The sequence below is a fragment of the Babylonia areolata genome, chromosome 3 (genome assembly GCF_041734735.1).
Source record: "Babylonia areolata isolate BAREFJ2019XMU chromosome 3, ASM4173473v1, whole genome shotgun sequence".
In the NCBI taxonomy this organism is placed as follows: Eukaryota; Metazoa; Mollusca; class Gastropoda; order Neogastropoda; family Buccinidae; genus Babylonia; species Babylonia areolata.
Genome location: NC_134878.1, coordinates 31,823,927 through 31,850,310, shown reverse-complemented (window position 1 = coordinate 31,850,310; position 26,384 = coordinate 31,823,927). Strand labels below are relative to the sequence as shown.

The following is a 26,384-nucleotide window of genomic DNA, read 5'->3' as shown; positions in this document are numbered from 1 at the left end:
ATTCCTCCCAGGAGTCAGGGTTGATATCAAACGCTTTCAGAGAGACTTTCAGAGTATCTCTGAAGCGCTTCTTCTGACCTCCGTATGATCTCTTCCCTTGTTGCAGCTCGCCATAGAAGAGCCTTTTGGGCAGCCAATGGTCTGGCATGCGCGCCACGTGTCCAGCCCAGCACAGCTGGGACTGCATCAGGATGGTGAAGATGCTGGGAGGGGTGGCTTTTGCGAGCACCTCTGTGTCTGGGGTCGTGTCTTGCCACTTGATGTTCAGTAGCTTCCTGAGGCATGTTGTGTGGAAGTGGTTCAGCTTCTTGGCATGTCGTTGGTACACTGTCCAAGTTTCGCAGGCGTACAGTAGTGTGGGGAGAACTACTGCTCTGTAGACCTTTAGCTTGGTCTCAAGACTAATGCCTCTTCTGTTCCAGACATTTGCATTGAGTCTACCAAACGTTGCGCTTGCTCTTGCAATCCTGACGTTCACTTCATCGTCGATGGTCGCATTTCGTGACAGTGTGCTGCCAAGGTATGTGAACCGCTCCACCGCACTGAGTCTCTGACCGTTGACTGTGATGTTGGGCTCAACGTAGGGTTTCCCTGGGGCTGGCTGATGGAGAACTTCAGTTTTCCTCGTGCTGATGGTAAGGCCGAAGTTCCTGCTGGCAGTGGCAAACTTGTCGACGCTGAGTTGCATGTCAGCTTCAGATCCAGCGTTGAGGGCACAATCATCAGCAAACAAAAAGTCTCTGATGATGTCTGTCATGACCTTCGTTTTTGCTTGAAGCCTTCTGAGGTTAAGCAACTTGCCATCTGTTCGGTACTTTAGGCCGATTCCAACATCGCCATCTCTGAAGGCTACAGTAAGCATTGCAGAGAACATGAGGCTGAACAGCGTTGGAGCCAGGACGCAGCCTTGCTTGACACCATTTGTGACAGCAAAAGGAGCAGATGTTTCGCCTTTGTCCTGGACTCGAGCCTGCATGCCTTCATGGAATTGGCTGACCAAGGAAATAAATTTCCGAGGGCATCCGTACTTGGCCGCCATGATCTTCCACAGTCCCTCTCTACTCACGGTGTCGAAGGCCTTAGTGAGGTCGACATAGGTGGAGAACAGATCAGCATTTTGCTCCTGACATTTCTCTTGCAGCTGCCTTGCAGCAAACACCATGTCGGTGGTTCCTAAACACTGGAGCTATATGCCTATATTATGTTAGTCTAGACTTAATTGATTCAACTGAGTTGATTCGGATAAGATAAGTGATAACTTTGGGTCACTGCGGATTCGAATTTTGCCGCCTCACTGAGTCCACTGACCGGCCAAAAGATCGTCACTTAGTTCACTCTAATTTGTTTCAGCATATGTCGGCGGCCGGATAGTATGCAATCAAAAATCTTTCATTCGATTTTCCTGATAATTCGAAGCGTCGGCTGAATTCAGTATTGGCCGAGGAAAAGCTTGTGAGTCAGTCAGTCCGGTCGAGTTTTTATGGTGATCCCTGATCCGCCGGCGGGGTATCAGGATCCAAGCAGGAACTAGTTTGTAAAGAGTTATTTCAGTTATTCGTGACCATTTTCTGACAGCTATACAGAGACTAAGAAGTAAACAACTGACCTTGCTGTGCAATCCACAGTGATTCACAGTGACCAGTTTCTGACAACTATAAAAGCCCGGTGGACAAGAATTAAACAACCTAGCTGCCAGCCGTGTGCAATCAGTCCACTTAAGTTCAGTCTTCGTCAGTTCAGTTAGTCGACCTTCGCGGCCGGAGTCTCCGGAGATGATCGTTATGACTTCTGTGTCAGATGGAGGGTATTCGAGTGTAAAAATGGGTCCGGAAGTGACTGGTGAGGCCAGTCCAGGCCCGCCAGAAATTTGGCTCTTCACCAGGCCGGGCAGTCCAAAGTTAGCGATCCCCACCTAGATATAGGGATTGATGATGAGGTCTTTGAGGCTGTCTTTGATATATTTCTTCTGCCCTCCTGGCCAACTGAGCACTTGCCTCAGTTCTCATTACAACCGCAGCTGTTTCTGCAGTCTGTCGCGGTCAGACATCCTGACAACATGACCAGCCCTCTCTGGCATGGGCTTTCTGTAGGAGGGTGTAGACACTGTTGGTCAGTGCTGGCACGTTCCACGACCTCCGTGCTTCGGTCTAGGACTTTGTCACTGATGCTATCGCCATGTCAGTGGACACGACAGAAGTCTGCTGAGTCAATTTGCTGAAGAGTTAGTGCGGGCCGGGTGACTGAGCTCAATTTAGCGGTGTCAGTGTCTTACTGAGTGTTGCAGACGGCAGCAGGTCTCACTGGCATAAATAACGGTAGTGAGTACTCTAGGTCGGTAGCGGACCTCCAGCTTGGTGGCATTCTCCCGGTGGTCAGTACTGGCTTTGGCAAAATGATTCTGTGTTGCCGCGTGATCTACTGATGCATCTCTGCAATCTATATTGTACTGTTTTTAACTGAAGCTGATTATCATCTATTTGCAGATTGCAGTCAGCTTCAGCAGTCACAGTGATGTAACCCCACCCACGGCCCCCAATATCAATTCACCAACTGATGTGTTTTATACATGCATATACTGGAAACCATGTTCAGTCTCAGTAATGTTAAAACCCTGTCAGTGTCACTGAGGGGGAAAACAGTCGATCAGTAGAAAATGGTGTTTCACTGAGGTCATAGAACATTATCCAAAACAATAAGCCTAAAACTGAGAAAATGGTCTGGAGATATATCACTCTAGATAAACTGTGTGAATGCTTTCCAGAGCTATTTCCCCGTTTTCTGCGGATGACGTCATCAGTGACGTCACTATGGACCTACGTATATAATAACTCCTTGGCAATCAAGGGGTTATTGATAAGACATGCATCAAGTTAGTCACATAATATACTCAGTCAAGTCACACGGGAACACGGCCGCGGAGACATTTGATCCGCTTTTCTGGACCTGCTGTTCACCAATTTCCATCACTATTGGTTTAAGTCATACAGTATCTGATCTCTTCCTCTACTGGTTCTTGTAACCTGTGAATGCTTTCTGATGGGCGGATTCCACTCCAGTCTGAAAATGAAACAACACATCAGGAAAGTTTATGATTCTCACTTCAAAATAATCAGAAAACTCCCATATCAGTTTTTTTCCTGAAGACCGATGCCAGTTAATTGCTGCTTCCAGCATTCTGCTTGCATTAAAACAAACTCTCAACTTCAGTTGTCGCTGACTTTATTGATTTTACGTTGATCTACGTAGGCACTTGCAACCGGCACTGCAGAAAGCTTTAAATTCTGTATGATGGGCATCTATGTTCACGGAGAGACACCGCGAGCCTTTAAGTCCACTCATTTAGTCTCGAAACAACAACAACAAACAACACTGGCAACAACACCCCCTGCATGTATTTGTTACACGATTTCAAATTAAACAAGAATGTTTCTTACGCACGTAAATGAACCCACGGCAACAAACGGCTTGTCCCTGGCAAAATTCTGTAGAAAAATATACTTCGATAGGAAAAACATTAAAAAAAAAACTCAGCTGCAGGCAGGAAAAAATACAAAAAATGGGTGGCGCTCTCAGTGCAGCGACGCGCTCTCCATGGGACCGAGAGCAGCCCGAATTTCACACAGAGAAATCCGTTGTGACAAAACAAAGAGTCTAGTAATACAAATACAAATACTGATCCCTTCTTGTTCCCTCATATTAACGGTTCTAACTCTCTACTTACAGTACGAATACAACCCATAATTAATCAGTAAGGATCAAGTCAAGTGCCGCGGCAGGTCAGGCCCATGGTCAGTTCATTATTATTCCATATACGGAATGACCAGCAGTATTAACTTATCTCAGCCGTCCTCTTCCTTTCCCTAGCACTTCATCAACCTTGATATTTCACCGCAAACTGATCCCCGATTTCGCCAAGAGCAACAGTCAGCAGTCACCTAGGTTTTCCCAGGTGAGATTCCATCTGTAAAATTTAAAAGACCAAGACTTGGAAATGCACTGCAGCTAAACAAAACTGAAAGTAATGGTGGTGTAAGCTTATGTCTTTTACAAATGCGATCACCACTGTGACCACGTCAGTAACTCAGTCCCTGAGGACCGTGAGACGGAGAGACAATGGCCGCCACAGACCACGGAATGCCGACCACGGCCCACATAAATAAAAGTGAGGCATGGTGCAGACTGCCCATAGTACTCAGTGCCTACCGGCACCTGTGTCTCTGGCCTCAGCATTGCCAATGCCGCACACTATGCAGCATATATACTGAGTCTTTTTACCTCCTCAGTAGAGGAATACATTGCCCATTGGCAACTACTGAAAGGAAGGCAGTTCAAGAGGAACGAGAAGACATTCGAGATTTTTGCGAATACGTTATTTTGGGTGATATTCATTCAGTGCAGTCGGGATGCCATGGTTTGAAAGAACTGAAGGGGAAAATGTATGAAAGATTACTAAGCCGGAAAGATGCATCAATAAGCTGGAATATTACGTTACTTCATGTCCAAGTTTGCCCACCGGCTGACATGGCTGTATGCTTATCTGAGTGCTGAGATTTTACACTGAAATCTGGATCTGGATCTGGATCTGTGTGCATTTTTGAATGCATATGTATGCACTTATAAGAACCGGCCACATATAATGGCCTCAGGTGCGCCCTGTTATTATTAAAGTGTAACAGTGTGATATTTCGAACGCCGGGAAGTAAACACGGATAAAGAACTGAGGAGTGATGTCGTTCTTATAATATTTGAATTATCACAAATTCCAATCGGTTCGACAATGAAGATAAGTTATCCAATTTTTCACGAGGAGCACATTTTGGCATGGTCCCTTCACCCCTCTACCGGCAGCTGATTGGCTCAATGTCGAAATTGAGGCTCATTTCCGATGCAAGTCGTTGACAGAAGGCTAGCATTGCAATTAATCTTTCAACTATTCTGTGAAAGAGAAAAAGGTAATTTTATTCAAAATACGCAAGAAAACCTACACCATATATTGTATAATGATGGGTGTGTAAGATCAGGCTAAAGATATGGATTATGCTCCGAGTGGATAAAAAGTTGAAATGCCATTCACGAAACGCAGAAAGCAAGAATAGAGGAAACGCCCGAACCATCGATTGCCCAGATCGAAAATGTTGCTAACGAATTTACTTACTGCAGATTGCTTCTTGTCCTTCGACCGAAACTTATTCCATGAATAGTTAACTAAAGATATGGAATGGCCCTGGCCTGACCTGCATATTAGTAATTTCAGGTAGTCTAGAGTGACCATGGACATAAATATTACAGTATTTGAGTATGATTCTATGAACATCGGATAATTTTCATTCTGTCATTTTCTTCCTCTCTTTTCTCAGAAGGCTTTCTTTCCACCCCAGATTGAAATACAGATTAGTTACCAAACTAGAATGGTTTAAGATTACTGTAAAACTGCACAGTCTGATACAGTGATAGTGATACTTCAAACAGATAACATGTTTTTAAATTTAACCCCTTCAGTGCCGGGCATTATTTTGACTTGTGCTTCCTATTTGTCAGGCGCGTGTTGGTTGCGATGGGTTATATTGATTAGTAACAAACAATTCTAGCATGTAAACCACTGCAAGAGAGTATACATATTTAACAAACAATTCCAACATGTAAACCACTGTAAGAAAGTATATTTAACCCTCTTTTCTGAAAGGAAGATGAACAGGCTATGAAATTTTGATAGAACCAATTAGAAGCTTGCCTGACGCACTGGCTAGCGATTAGTGAACCACAAATATGAGATAAACAAATTTCATATAGTTTCTGAATATATGTTATAGATTGTTAATAAAAGCAGTTGGAATGAACCCAGAAAATGAATGAAAACTGAAAATTGAATGTGTCTCCATACCTTATGAATACACAAAGTCATGAACTGTAATCCAAAGTTCTGATATTCTACTCAACTCATTTTCAGCCTATCATTCATTCAGTTTCTTGGCAACTGCTGTAGAAATGTTGTCAGCAGACTGTTTCTTTCAGGTAAATTCTTTCAAGAGAAATAGAAATCAGTTACGCACACACATACACATCTTTTGCTTGTGATGCCTGCCTGTGCCACGCCCACTAACCTCGTGCTCACTTGCCAGTTGGCACACAGTGCAGGGGAGGGGGTGAATACAGTTAAGAATTTGCCTGCAAGCGATCGCTGATCTTCTTCTTTGAAATGCCAGCGTGGTTTTAAAAAACCACGCTTCTCTATTGATTTATGCAACGCACAACCTTGTTCCACCCCCTTCATCAAAATCATGAGTAGGGAAGGTGTGTGTGTGTGTGCACATTTGTACACCCATGATCTTGTGGTTCCAGGTCTTCTGTGTTTGTTCAGAAATATATGAATATGTCCAGAATATTGAGGTTATTTTTATTACGTTTTTTTATGTGTATATATGGGAGCTGTTGGTTAATCACTTTACCCGAGTCGATGAGACACCCTTTCCTTTTCCCAAAGGTCTGATTTGGAGCTCAAGCATACTGTGTATCAAGTGTACAAACATATTTTATTAGTATGAGTAATGTCACTTTACCAGTATCAATACTAGTATTTACTATATATACCCTCTTCTGTGATACTATTTATACTAGTATTTTAACTATTTATTTTGAACCCTCTTGCATTCACATATTTCAGAGAAACTCTTTCTAGTGTTTGACTGGAGAGGATGACTACAAGAGGGATGGTGCACATGAATGAGGATATCTAGTGCGACTATGCAGTTTTCTGAGACAAGAATAACTTGTGCAAATTTAGAATTACTCCAGTTTATCAGTTATCATTACTTTGCAGTATTGTTAAATGAAAATAACAGGTGGAAAAAAGAAAGCAGTCATAGCTATTTGGACACCTTTTTTGATCAAAGAGCATGGCCAAGCTGACCATTTCATTTTTTCTGGGGCAGAATTTTTTCCAGAAATAACAAAGGCTGAGAAGTGAGATGGATTTTTTTCCCCAATAGATAGTACTGTATAGTACCAGTAGTAGATAAGATAGTACTTTTTGATAGATAAATTTTTGAGTTATTGAATTATGTTATTTTGTTACTGACACAGTTTAAGAATCAGTGTTGTCAGTTTGCTTAACTGTATGGAATGCATCAAATGATCAACTTTCTTACCGGTCTTGTCTGTTCAGCTGTCAGTCTGTTTGAAATTAAAGTGTTTGAAATGCATCTTTGTCCTGTGTAGATCTGTAATCCACACGAACACAGGCAGTGCCAAGCAGTTGGCGTTTTATTTTTCAAGGTATGTGTTTTTTTCTGTGATCTTTATATCCCTGATTTATATCTGTTGTTAATGGGATGACTTCCAGTTGGTACAGTTCGTGTGTTACTGGAAATGGTTGCTGAAAAAAATAAGATAAAGAAAGTGATTGCAGTTTCATTACACAAGCAAAAACAAAAACAAAAAAAACAACAAAAAAACACACAAAAAACCCAAAACAAAACAACAACAAGACTGACTAAAATTAAAGTAATTCAATATTCATTTTGTGACCTTGTGTCCAAATAAAAAATTAATTTTAGATTTCAGGAAGGCCAGATCTGACCCCTTACCACTTGTCATTAAAAACAAACAAGTAAAGATCATCAGTGAATTTAAATTTCTCGGACTGATCATTTCCAACGATTTGAAATGGGAGAAAAAATATGAAAAAAATTGTTAAGAAAGCACAACAGCACCTGTACTTTCTTCGGTGCCTCAAAAAGTTTGGAATTAAAAAAGAAATCATGGTTGAATTCTACCGAGTAGTCATTGAAAGTGTGCTAAAGTTCGCTATTACTGTTTGGTATGGAAACATTTCCAAGGCAGAAGTTGCAGCCCTGAACAGAATTGTAAAAACCGTCACCAAGATTATCAGGGCTGATCTACCTCCTCTAGAGGATATATATTATAAGCGGCTACTCAAAAAAGCAATATCAATCAGCCAGGACGAATCACGTCCAGCTTTTGGGATTTTCGAGATGCACCCCTCTGGTGGACGGTACAGAAGTATGACAAAAACCAATCGCCTCGCCAATAGCTTTTTCCCCAGAGCAGTCAATGCCCAGTCTCTCAAACAAATCCAGTATGATAAATAGAATTTTGCGATCAACAACCATCTACCTGAAGATCTAGTCATCAACTCCATCCACTTGTAATATGCAACTTCATTTTAAATGTGTGTGTGTGTGTGAGAGAGAGAGTGAGTGTGTGTATGTGTGCGTGCGTGCGTGTGTGTGTGCGTGCACGCGCACGCGTGTATGAGTATGCACAAGTTTTTGTATTGATATGCACATGTATGTATCCTAATTTCTACTTTGTGTGTGTGTGTGTGTGTGTACGATTTATACTCATACCTTGTTATGAACTATTCCCCCTAATATTTTTGTGACCCTAGTACACTTGGTAATGAAGACATATTCTGTTCTGTTCTATTCTAAATTATGGGGGAGGCATAAATGCAAACCTCTGGATGAAACATGTCTGAGACAATCCATCAGAAGATGTGTAAATGCAGATTAAAAGGGCTCAAATGTAGTCCACCATGTTTGCTAGACAACTCTTCTTGCTCAGAGACTGAAAGAAAAATGGCGCGTTTGTCTTTTTTCAGTGTTGCATTCGACAAGAAAGACTATTTTGTGACAGAATATACCCATTAGAAATGCATGAATAAAAACCATAATGATGAAAGGTTATGAAAAAGAATATAGTTTAACTTGACAGGTGATTCTGGATTTAACAGATTCATTAAGATTAAGAAGTGAACTTGAGTACATCTGGAACAGACGAGGTGATTTGCCCCCTGTATGTACTCCTGACATTACAAAAGTTTGTCATTAGTGTTTTTTAAAACATTATAGCAACTCGGTGTTTTTCAACCAAGTGCATGCTGCACTATTGCACCTGTTAGTGATGTCCTCTGGACAAAACTTAACCAGTAGGCTTTCATACCAACACAGCATCAGGCTGAACAAACCAAGCGCAGTTTTCACTCCATGCAGCAGCTGACGAATGTCCGCGTGTGCACAGAGAGACATATTTGAGTAAATTACTTAAAAGGAAGAGAGAAGGCATTGCCAAGAACTATTTTGAGAAGTCCAGTGATTCTTTCAGGCCTGCCTGCCTGGCCCATGGATACTGACTTTGCTGTGCTTTACAAAAGTATTAATGCTGTGGTCCAGATGTTTTGCTTTACATCCAACTTTAGCAAGTCAGTCTTCATCTCAAATTGTATACATATGTCAACTGTAACTGTTGTTGCAGTACTCTGTAAGTATAAGATAGTGTAGATTTGATTTTTTTTAAGGGTAAGAAAAAAAGAGATGATAAATATTTGCTTGTAAAATATCTTGGACTGTTGTTGCAGTGCTCTGATTGTATGGGACAGGGGAAAAAAAAGAGATAATAAATATTTGCTTGTAAAATCTCTTGGTCTCCATTTGAATAGTCAAAAGATTGTGGACATTAATCCAAATCCATAATCCTCTACTCCGCTATTGATTTTTCCGAATTCCAGTCCCACAATTTCTTTCTTTCTTACATTTTCAAAGCTAACATTGTGGTAAGTGCATCTGATCGCCCCACCCCTCCTTCACAACCCATCTCTACCATATCTTTGATTTTGATTAATTTGTTTTCCTAGTATATTGTTAGACTTACTTAGTAACTAATCACTACAAAAATCAAAATGCAGCCATCTTTTTCCTTGAACCAAACTGTCCAGTTCAATTGTGTGTATGGTCCAGCTCATCAGTTTACTTGCCCTATCCTGTTTACCCAGCACAATGAAATTGTTATTTACCAGTTAAATTGTTTGTGTCTTTGTGTCACTTATTCAGTAAAGAATGATACCTCAATATCACTATCATATTGGTGTTTTGTTAATAAGCTTAGCATGTTATTGTTAATATTTGTTTGAGTGGAAATGTATTTTGTTAGATATTGTTGTGCAGTGTTTCTGTGATTCTTAATCTTCTGTTGTCTAGAATGTAATTTTTGTTGTGTCTTATGTGTGGCATCTTGAAGCATGATAAGATTCTACATTGACGCATTGGTGTTCATAGAACTGTAACTAATGATTGTGGTTTAAATTAATACACAAGTTTTCCTCATGACCTCAGTGATAAAAATCTGGATCGTGAAGTTTAAATTGTAAACCTTAAATTGTATACTGGGAAACATATGAAGAGAAGAAAGTTAAAAAAAAAAAAAAGAAAAGAAAAAAAGTCCAAGCTGTTATATTTTATGAAAAAAGAAAGAAAGATTTATTATATGACATAGTAAACAAATTAACAAGAAAAAAAAAGAAGTTGAATGATATTTCTTTTTCGGAGTATTCTCACTATGTGCATGCGTGAGTGCATGCGTGAGTGCATGTGTTTCACTTCAGTCACAGACTTTTTGCAACTTATACTAGTGTATTATTTCAGTTGTAAGTCTCCCTTTCCCAGATAAAATTTGCTTGTAACTTTTCCTCTTGCATGTGCTTGTCATGTGAGGATGCATTTTCCTCAGTAATCAATACACCGCTTGACATGTACTTGCATAAAGTTAGAGAACTCCTAGTGGTTGAATTTTCTTTGATCATGTTTTTCTTTGCTTTTTTGCTTGTTCAGTTAAAACTGCACATTGATGTTGTTACTACTTTCAGTTGTCCATTCTGTTTGGTAGCCTTTTATATTTGCATTTTTCATTTGTTCCAGATGGTTTATTGTTTTCACTTTTTTGTGTAACTTCTTTTCTGGTCCTGATGTTTATTTTCACAGTGTTGTAATTCTTGCTTGTTGATGTGTGCACAGGGCTTCATTTCTCCCTAACAATCAGCCATGCCAGTTTACTCCCGTGACTCTGACGCCATTCGAAAACTGAGTTGGGAAGTTGAGCATTTGAGGATACAGGCCCATCATCAACATGAGAAAGTTTCTCAGACTATTAAGGAAATGATCAACTACTGCATTACAAACGACCCCCATGATCAGCTCATCCACCCTGAAAAGGAAAACCCCTTTAAACCCAAGAAAAATTGTGAAATTCTTTGAGAGGATGGTTCTCTTTGATCTGAATGATAAACATTGGAAAGGGGAGATAAGTAGAGCTGGAGCTATAGGGAAGGGGAATTTGAGGGCAGAAAGGGTAGGGGGGATGTAGATTCTAGTATAGATGGGTTAAAGTTGATTCTTCCTCTCCACCTCAAGCAACAAAGGAAAGAGTAAATCACAGCATGTGAAGTACAAACTCTTGAGTAATTAATTGAAATGGTGAAGGAAAGTAAGCTGGTCAACCTTTTTAATAGTTTGCCGTGATTGCATGTACATGAATCTGTGATGCATGTGTTTAAACAGCAGATTGTATGTTTATAGAGTGAGCAGTGAGAAGAGCATTTGGAAGAATGGTAAAAGCTGCTTGTGTTTGAGCTCATGCAGTCATCAGATTGTTTTGAATTTTCTTAAAACAATACTCATCTTGGAGGTGAGGGGAAGGGGGGTATTTATGATGCTGACATGTCACATATGACATTTGTTAAAGGATTTATTTTTTAGATGCATGAAGTACTAGTGGTTTTATTTACAGTGCATTTTTCATGTGCGAAACGTTCACATGTCAGTGGATGTTTGTGCCCTGTAATTCTGCATGGAAATCTTTATTTAAAATTTTTTTTTAAAGCACTTTTTAATGGATATTGTTTCATTGTTGTTTTTAAAGCATTCTTTAATTGAAATTATTGTGTGTGTTCTAAAAAATTTTTTTTTTTTAAACAGGTATTATTAAATGAACTAAAGTTATTGCAGGATTAGCGTTTTTCTGAAACATTCTTTTGTGTTAAAATGATTATTCTAAAACTTAATGCCATTGTAATCAGTGAATGTCTCTTGCTCATAGTGAAGTTTTAACAACTGAATGTTTAATTCATCTGAAAAATACAAGTATGCAAAAAATTCCTTTTTATTTTATTTCATTATTTCACTAAGTTTAGTGACTGGAGAAAAGTAAAGAGCATGAAATAATGTGAAGAAGAGGTACACACTTTTAAAATCAAAATTTGCAGTTTGCCTTTTTTACAGTACGTTCAGCATAGCAACATTCCTTGAAAAATATCTTGAAGCACTGTGACCAGAGCTGTAGCTGATATTGAGGACCAGCATGCTATGTGATGACAAAGCACTTCGTGATTTGTCTGAGTTCTTTTGCTGCCTCTGCATGTATTTTGTTTCTTTCCCTTGTTTTACTGTTGATGTGATGTCTTGAATTGTTGTCGGACCTGGTCACCTTATTTTATTCAGTTAAAAAAAAAAACCCAAAACACGACAACAACAACAACAAAAACTGCTGTCTGAAAATGTTAACATTTTGTTTGAATTTGTGAGTCCATTAGTGCATGGTCACCAGCTCGCTGTTGTTAAAGTGCACATGATGTTTATGTCATTCTTAATAAATATTTTCTGCAAGAGCATGATCTGTGAGCTTTTGATGTTTTTTTTCGTTGGTTTTTCCCCTTGTTGATGTTGTGTTACTTTCTGTATGCTGACAATTATTTACAGTTGCTTTTTCTTTTGATGGTTTAGACTGAGGGTGTGAGTGGGGCTCTAAACAGTTTCAGAAAGAAGAATAACCAACCTCTAGAAATGCAGGAATTATTGGAATTATTAACATACCACAACACATGGAAAAAACCCCAGCAACATACAAAACTCACACTCACACACACACACACAAAACCAACAAACGACAATCAAACCAACCAAAAACAATGAAAAAGCAACATAATGTACACACATACATGTATATCTGTATACACCAAGACAGTACTATAAATTGCAGATATGTATAATCTCACACACACACACTCGTACACACACACGTGTGCGTGCTCGACAATATATGCCCATCACTCGCGCACACACACGTGCACAAGCGCACACACAGAGCGCACTCATACAAACTCCTGTGTGCGCACACGCATTAAATACCCACCCACAGGCACAAACACTTCATGATGATTTCAATAGAGGAGGAGTGTGTGCGTGACAGAGAGAGAGAGTGTGTGTACAGACGTTATGGTTCTCACTTCTATGATTTCTCATATTCTTTTCCATGCAAATATTTTTCATAGTTATCTGAACTAGCACCTGAAACCTCCCAGTCCCCATATGAAATAATGCTTTTAGTTTTAAAAATAAAAAAAAGTAAAAATTTGAACTCATTAGAGTCATATTATGTGTGTTTCTCTTGGAATACCTCTTGGCTCTGACTTTTTGACCACTGCACCTAACACAGAAATTAATTATCAAAGACCCGTATCCATTTTACGAAAAAAACCCAAAACAAAACAAAACAAACAAAACTGGCTTGCGGAACATGTGAATCATGCAGAGAGTAACAAACTGCCTTTTGCAGTTCAAGGTTAAATTTAAACACTTGATCAGTTGATGATACATCAGTAGAGAAATGTTTGTCCTTGAAAGAAGTAGGGAAGATGATAAGGCAGAGAAAGATCTTGACATTGTATTCATGGGAAGTATCTTCATAGGTTTCAGTGCGTCCAGTGTGCACTAAGTGGAAAATGATAATTATTTGACTATAAACTCTCAAAAGTCCACATTGCTGAAGATCCCATAAGCCCAGACCAGAGTCATGTCTAAGGAGTGCATCGTTATACAAAGAGCAGAATGAGAGTCGCTCCAATGACCTACCAGTACTCAATCCCATGTGCCTGTCAGCTAAATCATGATTCTGTCTTCCCACGGCCCATACTGAATTTAATGTAGAGAATTTACAGGAGAATAGGCTGTAAGGAGCCACATGATGTCTAAGAATATGCACATACACAATATACCCTCTTCAGTGGTACTGTTTTAACAAGGCAGAAAGAAATGCAAAGTTTATGCAGGATGACTGGTAAACCTCGTAAGGTAAAATGATAAACGGGGTGTAAAAGGTGGCTAGTAAATGATCCTTGAGGTATAAACTTGTGACCAAAGTGTCAGGTGTCTTATTTTGTCTATAACCCAGAAATCTGTATTCTCTTCAACCTGTTGTCCATGGTGGACATGTAAACCTCTGTTCAATGTACACATATAATGGATAACAACACTTCATTCACCAAACCTTTTTTTTTTAAGAAAGTATACTATACCCCCCAATTATCTTCAAACAAAAAAAGAAAGAAAAAAAGGTACAATAGCTTCAGATGGAACTAGGATTTTGACCATGTGGCCATCTGTCCATTGCCCCATGATAGCTGCATCCATTCAGATGAACTAAGACTAAGTTCCCTGATTCTGGGTTTAAAACAGTCTTTGATGCTTTCTGATACCAGAGTTCATCGCTTACCAGAATGTTAATCATAATTTTTTAATTTCAAGAACTGCATATTACTGTGCAAAATTATAGTGATAAATTTGTAGACATGTGACACTGAACTCCCACATCAGTATGGACACATGCATACAGCTGATGCATGACTTAACTGCACATGCATGTGTACAAACATACCATATTTTCTTCTTTTGTTTCTTTAAAGTTTTATGTATACGAAAGAACAAGAGGCAGAAGAATAAAGTCTGCTCTTGAATTTGAAACGTTCACTCCACAAATGCATTGATTACTTGAACCATATGCAAAAATGTTAACGTAACTGCAACACATGCTTAACTCCTCTGCAAACTCATGTCCTATTGATCTTATTTCAGCAACCAAAAGTTTAGCATACAAGGGGTTAAAAGATTTTAAAATGGCAAGCCATTGTCTATAAAAGGCAAAGTTTTATGTCATTTGTACACAGTCTGTTCCAACTTCTGTTATTGAAGTTGAGTTGAACACCGTGACTCGCTAGTCTGCATGTGTCTGGACATTGATGCATTTGTCGATATCTAGCCCTGCGTGTGAGTTTCTCCATATGGTGTTTATCGATTTGTTGGGTAATATATATAATTTTCCAACTTCATTTTCCAGCCCTGAAATAGGATGGAAACAAATACACATTATTGACTGGTTCATGCCTTCAGCCAACAAATCTTTGTTGATACACACTACTCTCCTCCTCCAACCTTAAGCAAAATATACACACACATACATATACTTCCAAGTTGTCCAACAGACATCTATTCATACAAACTTTTATGTGTGTTTGCAAACATAAACATGCAAAAACACACACAGACACAAGCAATTACACATATATGGACTCGAGTATACAGATGCTTTCACACATATATGCACTGCATGAAATGCATCATGTATTGATTAGCACAATTTGCAAACCTGCACATGCACAAAACGTGCACAGACAAGCATTTACACACAGATGCTTTGACACATAATGCACTGCTTGAAATGCATCATGCATTGATTAGCACAATAATGTTGATAGTGCAGATGTTGACAAAAAAGGACATAATGCATCAAATCATACTGTACACACCAGTCACTGGCAAAGGTTATATCTGGGACTGACAGTTTGGAGGCCATGGGCTTGAATGCCATCAAAAATATATCTGGATTTTTTCAATATGGCCAACTGGACCCAAAATGTGCTATCGGCTTAAAAAGGGCTGACAAGAATCCCACATTCAAATGTCCTTCACCTCATGGAAGCAGTGGTCTTTGAGATTTTTGCCAGATTTTATGTTCAACACTGCAGATATTTGTATTTCTTACTCATATTGTCTTAGACCTGGCTGATGCCAGGATAGGTATGAAAGAAGCATGAATTACAGTCCCAACACATTTTGCCCAACTAAGAATTGATGTGCAAAGCAGCAGTCTTGTCAATCTCAACCAGCAGAAGGAAACATCGTCTAATATTCCAGCCATCTTCTTTGCACTGCTAGACTGCAGTATCAATTCCATCCCCGCTGACATGCCTGCAATGAGTTCTTATAAAGTCAGCTTGTTGCCAGATTCATGAGGAACTATCATTTAACCCTTTTACCGCCAGTCAATTTAGAGTACAAAATTCCCTTGTGGTATAAACACAGAAAAGACAGTGGCTACAAATAACTGGGGATTCCCCCTGTGATGTAAAGAAAATATGGCCTAGCCTACCACCGAACATCAAGAGCAGCAGGTTCATGGATAACAGACCAATGACCTTTCAGTGACATGGGTCCTCCACCATGCCTTTGCATAAATGCGAGCTTGGTGGTGAAAGGGTTAAGGCTCAATAGCCGAATGGTTAGGATGTTTTTACTTTAAAACTGAAAGTCCTGGGTTTGAACCCCATTCACAGTTCCTGGTGGTTTAAGGTGGAGATTTTTTTTTCTTTTTCTGATTTCCATGTCAACATTAGTGTAAACTTGTAAGTGTCCTATCCCCTTCATGTCTGTAAGTATGCAGGAAATAAAAGATTAATAGGCACATTAAAGATCCCGTAATTCATGTCAGCATTCAATGGGTTATGGAAACATATCCTATAAGGATTTCCTAAAAATGGTGTATGGCTGTCTACATGATGAGAGGAAAGCGGTCATGTGTACACATTACATACAAGCAGATGTGGGAGTTGCATTTAGCTCATGAATGCTGAAGAAGTCAGTGGAAGGACATCGTGGTGGTCTCCATTCAGAAGGATGTGCTCTTTCGGTCTGGATCCAAGATGGAGCTGTTATCATTGTCAGTGGGGGGCTCAGAAGGTGGTATGTTGCATATAATTATGTTGAATCAGGACAAGCATGACTGAATACTGCGAAAGTGACTGGGTAGCAGCACAGCGTTTCCTTTGGTGGTTTGAAACCTGGTGACAAAACATTAGTTCCATGTGGCTGTGGCTGTGGATGAATGACAGGAGTAACTGAAGGGACTTGGAAGAAGAAAAGGTGAGAACCCGCTGACATCAAGAAATGAAAACGAAAAAAGCCACAACCCTCACCCTCCTCACAAATCCCCCAAAACAACAACAAAAAAAGAAAACAACAAAAAACAAACCAAAACGTGCACTTACACAAATATGTAAATACAACTGAACAAGAACTGAGTTAACCAGTTGCTCACAAATGTTTGGTACACATAAATACAACTTTCTTTAATTATATTGATAATATACCTTGGAATTTTTATTTGCTCAGACCATCAATCTATAAAGGGAAATACATATACTTTTGAAAGCCGTCCCACACTGACACATACACCCACCTCTTATTTGACACACGCTTTTCTCCTTCACCTGTAGATACATTTATGATTACTCTGCCGTGAGGGAGATTGCAGGATTTCAGGTAGAAATCACACTCATGAGAAACAAAATTGAGAAACCAATTTGGGAGTTAGTATTGTTATTATTTTTATAAATTGTTTAATTAACATTACTTTCTCCCCTTCTCTGTTCTTTTTGTCACCTTGTGTTTCATGGCCAACAAGAAAAAAAAAAAAAACGAAAAAAACCCAACAACCCAGGGAACGTATTTCAGCCTAGGGCGCTGTGGTTTGGTTGTTCACTTTTATTGCGGTTTACGTGTTGGACATGTTTACTGCGCAAAGCCACTGCTGTCATGATTCACAGCAAGCTGGTTATATATAGCCCCGAGGCGTTTTTACTTCCAAGTCGTCATATTCATCGGATTAATAAGAGGAACACGCAGCAACCATAAACACCTATAATACCACAGAGGGAGAGGGAGAAGAGCGTGATCTGACGTGGTGGTCTGGCATTGATTGGATGAGGGAACCGCCCCATTGCCATGGCAACAGTGTATTGATCTTGCTCCACCCTCAGTGCTGTGCTGCTGTTTGCCGTCAGTTCAGGTCTACTGAGTCAAAGCGGCTGGTGTGTTCAGTCCTGCTCTCTTGGACAGAGCTGTTTTTCTACATTTTTTCTAGTAGACGAGGTTAGTTTTTCATGTGCAGTTGTTTGGTCTGTCTGTGTTTTTCTGCTTCATTTACAGCAGTGTGACTGGGTTTGTGCGTAGTTTTGATAGGCATTTTTTTTCCTAGCTTCACAGGTAAGTTTGTGAATGTTTGGTGTGACTAGAGAGCGACATGGAAAGAGCGAGAACAGTGAGAAATTGGCATGTCGCCACCACATGTTTATGTTAACAAACCAGGTGTTCATTGTGAATTTAGTGCAGGGGATTTCTGGATGCTTACAGCACACACGGGGTAACATATGGCACTTATTAATTTCCGAGATCATTGTATGTGGCATGTGTCACAACCAAGAAATTTGACAGTAAAATGATGATGTTGGAGAGATCTTGCATCAAAAGAATATTCTGATGGAATAAGTTTTCATGCATTTTACATATTTGATGTTAAATTGCCATAAAAAAAAAAGGAAAAGAAAAAAGGATGCATTTGAACATTGCATGATGAAATAATGTTTTGTCTGGTCAGGAAAAGTGAAGTGGTATTTGTGAGGACTTCCTTGTAATGTCCTAGTTACAAGTGTCAGTAAGCGTCAGTCAGTGTACCATGTTAACAAATGTTTGTGTTTTTTTAGGTCATGATGATCATGAAGTTCATATTTGATTATCCTACAGTGATCATTTACAAACTATATACAGTTGTCCAACTGAACCACAAGGAATATGAATATGGCATTTCAAAAAGGGGGTTTACCATCATCTCTTTTTTTAATTATTATTTTTTACAAGAATATAGTTGTATGTAGCAACTTTGTTATTTGCTTTTTTTTGTCTTAACCTTCACTGGCTATTGTGGGTTGTACACGACCCAGAAGGGTACAAAAACACAAATATCACAGCCAATTCTTAATATTTTTCTACAAAATTTCAGAAATGCTTCCTACACCTAAAAGGCCAACTTTTGCCAAAAAATGAAAAAAAATTCATTAGTTAGTTAATGAATATTTAAAGGTGGTGTTTTAACTACACACGGACGCTTGTGTGGGTCGTATATGACCCATGCTTTTTAGAGAGGAAAAACCGTGGTCACCCCTCAAAAGCTTGTGTGGGTCATGCACGACCCATACCTTCTTAATAGTGATTTCAGAAGGTTTAATTTGCAATTAGTGAAGGAAAATAAAGAAGTTTTACTTTCAATAGCCTCACTACCCCACTACTCTCCCACTACCCCCCCTGCCCCTCCCCGCCCCGTCCCTTTCGCCTGTCTTAGCTATAACCCCCTTCCATCCCTTTCTCTAACAGCATGTACCTGTGTGACTGAATATCTTTGATTGTGCGTGCGTAGGATGCTATGAGTCATCTCACTCTCTCTCTGTCTCGCTGTCTGTCTGTCTGTCTGTCTCTCTCTCTCTGTCTCAGTCTCTCTCTCTCTCTCTCTATCTCTGTGTGCATAAGTAGGGTTTGTGTGTATGTGCATGTGGTGTTATGCAATTGTGTGTGTGATAAGATGTGTGTGAGTGTGTGTGAGTGTGTGTGTGTATGTGTATGTGCGTGTGTGTGAATGCGTGAGCATGTGTTTCTTCTGAGTGTATGTGTTTGTGTGAGTCTGTGTGTGCGTGTGCAAGCGCATGTGTGTGGAATCAGTTGTTTCGATATGTTTTCCTTTTCTACATTTTGTTATAAGCTTTGGAGGAATATACAGGTTTTTGTCTCTTTACAAAGTATGGGTCATGCACGACCCACACAAGCTTTGGAGGAATATACAGGTTTTTGTCTCTTTAAAGGTATGGGTCGTGGACAACCCACATGAGCTTCCATGTGTAGTCAAAAGCGACAGCCGGCGAAGGTTAAGAGAACAATATGTTTATCTCACTCACATACATTATGTATATATATACGTATATATATATATATATATATATATATATATATATATATATATATTGTATTTGTAGTTCTTTTTATCACAACAGATTTCTCTGTGTGAAATTCGGGCTGCTCTCCCCAGGGAGAGCGCGTCGCTACACTACAGTGCCTCCCATTTTTTTTGTATTTTTTCCTGCGTGCAGTTTTATTTGTTTTTCCTATTGAAGTGGATTTTTCTACAGAATTTTGCCAGGAACAACACTTTTGTTGCCGTGGGTTCTTTTATGTGCACTAAGTGCATGCTGCACATGGGACCTCGGTTTATCGTCTCATCTGAATGACAAGTGTCCAGACCACCACTCAAGGTCTAATGGAGGGGGAGAAAATATCGTCTGCTAAGCCGTGATTCGAACCAGCGCGCTCAGATTCTCTCGCTTCCTAGGTGGATGCGTTACCTCTAGGCCATCACTGCATATATATATATATATATATATATATATATATATATGTATATATATATATATATATATGTGTGTGTGTGTGTGTGTGTGTGTGTGTGTGTGTGTATTCACATGGGTGAGCAAACACACACACACACATGCACATATGCACACACACTAGATGCTTTAAGTGTGTGTGTGTTTCTGCATATGACAGAGCATGTGTGCCCTGTGCAGCCATACATGTACAGGTAACCATACTGAAATATTGCAGATGAAAGAATCATTATATTTGCTTTTAGCATCAAACTTTGCAAAACAATTGTCTGCTATCCACATATGTATTAGTATTGGAAGGTAAGGGAAAAAGTGAGACAGAATCTTACGAAATCAGAAATGGTACCAGTGTACAAAAATGATTCATGTGTCATTTTAAAGTGGCTAACAGCTTCCTTTGTGGCTTCCCATCTGGCAGATGAAATATTGAAATTGGAGAATAGGGAAGTTGGGGGTGTGGTGTGTGTGTGTGTGTGTGTGTGTGTGTGTGTGTGTGTGTGTGTGTGTGTGTGTGTGTGATAATTATTTTATCAGTTTACTTTGATTGTCTGACTTTAGATTTGGTTGTTGAAAGATTTGTCACAACCACAAAACAGACACACACACACACACACACACACAGACACACACACACACACACACACACACACACATGCACCCACACACACACACAACAACAGCAACAACAAAAAACTGTATCTGAATCTATATTTGTATAGATTATGAAACCTTGAAGTCTCAATAACTCCTGTCTTTCTTTCCATCTCACAAGCTCTAAGATGGCTGTGATGAGATGGACTGGTCTGCAACTATATTGACCAGTCGTTTCATGCTTGATCAAAATATTCAGAGACTAGGTCAATGGCTGGTGAAAATGACTGGGCAAAGGTTCAACAAGAAGTGCTCTGATTCTCTCACTCTGACCCCCTCTTTTTCTTATCATATCTATGTGGAAACATCATTCACCTGGCCATTAGCAGTTTAATGAATTTTGTTGTGGAAATATTGATGATCACTGTGTTGCGACAAACAGGAGGTCAAGACAGTACTTTCAGACTGAGAGGGGAAACTTTCTGCCCATTATGTCCACTGGCCTGTGTGGGGCAGTAATGAAGAACCGCATTTAAAAAAAAAAAATTTTGGGCCAGTCTCAGAATGGTGGTACCTTAGGTGTGCTTCAGGGTCTTGATTTGTCCTTTGGAGATGGAAAGCCGTGTAGGAAAGACAGTCAGTCCTCGCTCTCACGAGACCGCTGATGGCATGATTGTGGATAGTGCTGGACCTGGCAGTGAACACCCCAAGTTCCAATCGAGCAAGGACTGGGATTCCTCCTCCCCTGACCCCTACCCCCTTCTTTTCCCCATTTGTCCTGGAATTATGGTCTGGGCTCTAGTCTTTCAAAAGAGATGAAAGAGGTGGTCTGCGGAGTGGCGATGTACTTTTTGTAAATTGAAAAGCAGCCTGAATTTCACAGGAATCCAGACTCGATCTGATAATAGATATAAAATACTACCCTACAATAATAATTATCAGATATGGACAGCTTTATCACACACACACACACACACACACACACACACACACACACACACACACACACACACACACACAAATTATCTAAAACTGCATAATACCTGCGAAAAGAAAAAAACAACAACAACAAAAAACAAAAAAAACAAAAAACAAAAACAACAACAGAAAACAAACAACAACAACCCCAAACAAACAGAAAAGGACCCTAGGTTTTATATATATATATATATATATATATATATATATATATATATATATATATATATATATATTTATCAGAAAACATTTGAAAACTTTCATCACTTCCTGAAATGTACTGAGAACATTTTTATCATTGAAATGCATCAGAAAGAGGTCAGTGAATATTCTCTGGACTTTGTATGTACATATGATGGTTGATAAACAACAACAACAAGAAACACTAGTTAAAAGGCTACTTAGATTTTCTATTAAAAAAAAAAGACAAAAAAGAAGAAGACTGATTTGAGGAAACGTTAATTGAAATTACCTAAACACTAAATCTGATACTTTATATTATTGTTATTGTTATTCTTGAGACAAAATGGTCACACATGAAGCAGGAAAGTACAGACCAGTTACTGGTCAAAGTGCTGAGTATAACATTTGGGAAAATGAATTTTTATTGTTCTGAAAACACATCCATTATCCATTACTAAATTGTATGTACATTTCAATTGTAGCATAATTAATGTTAATAAATGGAGAAGAAAGACTTGTAAGACTGTGATAATAACCTGATTGACACACTTTGACGACAGCAGTTACAGGGGAACAATCCATCTGTTAGACCGCTTGAGAGGTCCGTGCTTGCATGACTTATAGAGGCACCTCACATGATCTGTGCTCTCAAAGTTGATTGGCTCTTCAAAGTTGGGAGCAACAAAGACGATCAAGAGAGGCAGAACGTGCAAAACAGCAGGCTTCTTTTTTAAATTTTTTAAATTTTTATTTTTTTTACTTTTTGATTGATATTTTGTGTTTTATTGTGTATACAATGGCACTTCATTGTATAGAGTTTGGTTGTTGCAATGGAGGCTATCAACAAGAAATGGAGGACAGCACATGTTTGCTGCGTTTGCCTATGTTATCATCTTTGGCGTTGCTCGCGATTTCGAGTTAAAGTTAGATGTGCATGTGTAAGATCCAAGATGGCCGCAGAACTCTCCAGTCGTCTATAGTCAGGCTGTAAGCTACTTGTCATATTGGAAGCCTAAGTCTGTTTTTTGGGGCAGCTGCATGCTGTGTATGTTTGATTTTTTTCCTTCACCCACTGAACCATGGTGTGGTTTATTGGATCTATGACATCTGTATTTGATCAGATCTGCATGAGATTGGCACAAACGGGGTTTGAATACAAGCAGGTCTGTGCATGGTGATTAAGGAGACTGGGAAAATCTTCACCAGAAGCAGCAGGGGTTGAAGTCATAGAGCTTAACCCCCTCAGTGCCGGGGAAAAAGCAGTAGTGTTTCAAGTCATAAAACAATATCTAAAACGAGAAGGCTACAACTGAGAAAATGATCTGGAAGGTATACCACTCATGATAAAGTGTGTGAATTTTCAGCCTTCCAGAGTTGTTTCCCTTCTTCTGGTGATGTCATCAGTGATGTTACTATGGACATACATGATACGTTCTATGGCACTCAAGGGGTTTTAAATCTAAGGTTATGACGTCAATTTAAGGATTTCCATAATGGAAAAAATTTCTAAGCCATTTTATTACCCCCCCCCCCACCTTCTGTTGCAGGCACACAAACAAACCGACCATTGAAGGGATGAACAAATTTCAGGAAGGGCTGCAGCAGCAGCGCCGCCTGATAGAACAACTGAGATGCGAAGCACAGATCACACGCATGCGGGTCTCACAGTGCATCGACGACCTGCAGAAGTACTGCGAGAGTCACTTGGAAGAGGACTTCCTCATTCGAGGATTCTCCAAGCCCAGTGAGAACCCCTTCAAGGAAAAGGGGGGATGTAGCATTCTCTAGTGGCGGCTTGACTGTTCTGCACCGTAGGAAAGAAGAGAAATGAAAAGACACTTGCCGGGAATATGTGTTGCCTGTAGTGACACCGATGAGCAGACCATGGCTAGGGTAGCAACACTTGTTTTTGTTCACACTTTTGTCTTGGAAGGAAACTTTCAGTGTTAAATGTATGGACGTTGGAGTATTTCAGAGTCTGGGATGTTGTTTCACTTAATGTTCCTTGAGAATGGGGTGACCATGTTTTTTGAAATCCAGGATGTATTGTTGTCAGTCTTATCATGTCGTGCTTTACTGCCAGACCAGAATCTCTTGTCTCTGAAAGAGGGTAACAGATTATTTATGGAAGATCATGGCCATATGTCCTTTGAGCCAGAAATTTTTATGCTGTTTAAAAAAAAGAAAAAGAGAAGAAGTTAAATACTTAGATACATCATAGTTTTGCTATGGTTATGATGAACATATGTTGATTCAGGGCCTGAATGTTGATTCAGAGTGTGAAAAGTGTTGACCTTCCAACACTTGAGTAAATGTCAATGGTTTGACACATTCCATCATTTTATCAGTTTCGAATATATAGCGGTAGCTGCTCAAGATGAAATGGTGCTTTCACTGTTTTACTTTTCCCATTATGGTAAATTACCCAGAATTTGGATATATTTGAGTTAAAAATTAATCAACACTTTACATTGTTTGCACATCCTTTCTGCCCAAATGACTGTTCGCTGGTTTGTGTAACTTATTTCAGTGTATCATTTAGGGGAATGTTCTTTAATCTAAGAATGACCAGTTTACCACCAGGAATTTTCAGGGAGGGGGAGGGGATGGTAGGCAGGGGGGCAGCTGTTTGTATAAATGAAGAATTGGGAAAAAAAAATTATGACATAACTTTGTTGTATTGTTAATGTTGTGTTCAAAATGTTGAAATGTGTCCTTTTTTTTTTCTTTTTTCTTTTTCTTCTGCTCATGCTTTTGCAGTCAAACTCTTGTTACTTTCTTCTTCAGTTGAAATCTTGACTGTTAAGTTAACATATTTTCAGTTTAATGTGTTAAGAACTTCTCATAGAAAATCATGAAAGATTTATAACTTTCTGTCTTTTCCAAAAAGATGTGGATTATTAATATATTTTTTTAATGTGAAGTATTCCTTTTTTTTCATAAGATATATTAATACATACTTTTTTCCCCAGCTCATTTCAAGCCATTTATATGTATTGTAAACATCTGTGCATAGAAAGCAAGCAAGCATTGTTATCATATTTTGCTGTGTTGTAGCCTGTGGCTTATTCATGTGGTCATCACTGTGACTTTGTTTTCTTTCACATTAAATAAAGGAATCGTGATCAGAACGTGTGTCAGTGCTTGTATTTACTTTTAATGAAAAATATGCTGCCAGTGGCTTTGAGCAACTCAGTGAATGCAACAGCTTTTTTTATGTTAAGTACAAAGAGTGGCTTGAACAGTGTGACAAGACAAACAGTCATTCAGATGAGATTGTAAACTGAGATCACGTTTAGCATGCACTTAATGCACATAATAGAACCCACAGTAACAAAAGGATTTTCCTCGTGAAAATTATGTAGAAAAATCCATATTGACAGGAAAACAAGTACACTTACAGGCAGGAAAAGAAAAAGAGGTGGCACTGTGCTGTGATGACACGCTCTCCCTGTAGAGAGTAGACTGATTTTCAAACACAGAAATTAGTCGTGACAAAGAGTACAACACAATGTTGTACAAAACTACAATACAATGCAAAGTTGTCTTTCTTAAATGCGAGTAGATGCGAACTTCAACACAGACAAAATGCATGTCAACTGAAACTGATATGAAGACCAAATTAAAAAAAAAAAAAAAATCAACCAATGATGTGAGTACCGAATACCCTATCTCCCAAAGTTCAATTGACATGATGATGAATGAACTGACTGTAGTTTGTCATCTTGATTACGACAAATATTTTGTTTGATCAAAACTGATGTTCAGGCCACTGACTGAGATTTTAACTCCTTGTGTGTATCACATGCCAGGAAATAAAGTCCCATAAAATAGATGGAATAGGTTTTACTCAAGTTACTGTGTGTACTTCAATATTTTTGACATAAAAATGATTTTAGAACTAACAGAATATGTCTTACTCAAGTTACTGTGTGTACTTCAATATTTTTGACATAAAAATGATTTTTAGAACTAACAGAATATGTCTTACTCAAGTTACTGTGTGTACTTAAATATTTTTGACATAAAAATGATTTTAGAACTAACAGAATATGTCTTACTCAAGTTACTGTGTGTACTTCAATATTTTTGACATAAAATGATTTTAAAACTAACTGATTGAGTACAAACACTGTTGCTTTCAGTTTCAATCATTGCTATAAAAAAAAGATGATACAGTGCAAACACTGTTATTTTAAAACACGGCTAAAAAGAAACTAAAAAAGAAACAAAAAAAAAAAAAAGAAACAAAACACAAAACAACAACAAAAAAACAGATTGAGTGCAAGGTCTATTACTTTCTATGACAGCAATGAAAAAAAAAATCCATGCAAATTTGCAACAGAGTTTGCAGGAAAAACTCAGTCTGAGCAACATTTCCCTGAACAGATCGAGAAGCAACATGGAACAGATCTCACTGTGCCATGTCCCCTTCTGCGCTGCCTTCTTTTCCATTTACAGC

The 26,384-nt window shown here is 38.9% G+C and overlaps 1 pseudogene across 3 annotated transcripts; it reads left to right on the top strand.

Moving 5' to 3' along the window:
* Positions 1-4,848: 4,848 nt before the first annotated feature.
* Positions 4,849-25,053, top strand: LOC143279944 (guanine nucleotide-binding protein subunit gamma-1 pseudogene; annotated as a pseudogene). 3 transcript variants are annotated; one of them, XR_013054977.1, is made up of 3 exons: positions 4,849-4,952; positions 7,216-7,272; positions 10,809-12,463. The product of XR_013054977.1 is annotated as a guanine nucleotide-binding protein subunit gamma-1 pseudogene, transcript variant X3 (transcript). The 3 variants fall into 3 exon arrangements; XR_013054975.1 differs by lacking the exon at positions 10,809-12,463 and adding an exon at positions 23,470-25,053 and having other exon boundaries at positions 4,856-4,952; XR_013054976.1 differs by lacking the exons at positions 4,849-4,952; positions 7,216-7,272; positions 10,809-12,463 and adding exons at positions 17,649-17,831; positions 23,470-25,053.
* The last annotated feature ends 1,331 nt before the right edge of the window (positions 25,054-26,384 follow it).